We start from the raw sequence: 980 nt of genomic DNA, 5'->3' as shown, positions 1-980 counted from the left end.
AGCTCGTGATCTAGACTGCAGATATATTTTGGCAATCCAACGTCTGGGAGAGACAATGAATTGACAAACAGTGTTGAGGTGGAGTTTATTATTTATTTTTATTTGATGTCAGTGTAACGCACATTTCAATTACTTATATATCTGAAGTCTAGTCGCTTAAGAGAAAAGTACGTCGGTCCATCACATATGTATGTCCAGTCCCTAGCTCGTGATCTAGACTGCAGATATATTTTGGCAATCCAACGTCTGGGAGAGACAATGAATTGACAAACAGTGTTTGAAGTGGAGTTTGTTATTTATTTTTATTTGATATCGGTGTAACACACATTTCAATTACTTATATATCTGAAGTCTAGTCGCTTAAGAGAAAAGTACGTCGGCCCATCACATATGTATGTCCAGTCCCTAGCTCGTGATCTAGACTGCAGATATATTTTGGCAATCCAACGTCTGGGAGAGACAATGAATTGACAAGCAGTGTTTGAGGTGGAGTTTATTATTTATTTTTATTTGGTTGATGTGTGTTTTTGAAGTGGAGTTTATAATTTACATTAGGATTTTTTTTTATGTGGAGTATAAAGATTTGATATGGATGTATGGATATGTTTGGCCCTACATAACTTAATATTTTTGAAGGATAATTAGGTTTGTAAAGAATTGAAATAACAATATTGTCATGGTTGGATAGTAGAGTGAATATATCAAAAGTGAACTCATACCTGGTGTTAAAACAGACGCAATAGTTAACTTCGCGGAGAAAGATTAATTTCAAATTAGGAAAAAACTGTACGGTAGCACGTCGTCATGTATGTTGATTGCAGCAGTATATTGCGCCGACGTGGCACATCGTATGGTCGCCGTGAGCGGCACCGTCTCGAGATGATGATTGATTGACGTCTGGGCCACGAGTGTCTCGCTATGCACTGTGTGCGTTGCGTTTATATAAGGAAGCTATAAGTTTGTTGTGTGAATTGCGCATG

Source organism: Acyrthosiphon pisum, chromosome A1 (genome assembly GCF_005508785.2).
Source record: "Acyrthosiphon pisum isolate AL4f chromosome A1, pea_aphid_22Mar2018_4r6ur, whole genome shotgun sequence".
Taxonomy (NCBI): domain Eukaryota; kingdom Metazoa; phylum Arthropoda; class Insecta; order Hemiptera; family Aphididae; genus Acyrthosiphon; species Acyrthosiphon pisum.
Note: the sequence above shows the minus strand (reverse complement) of the source record.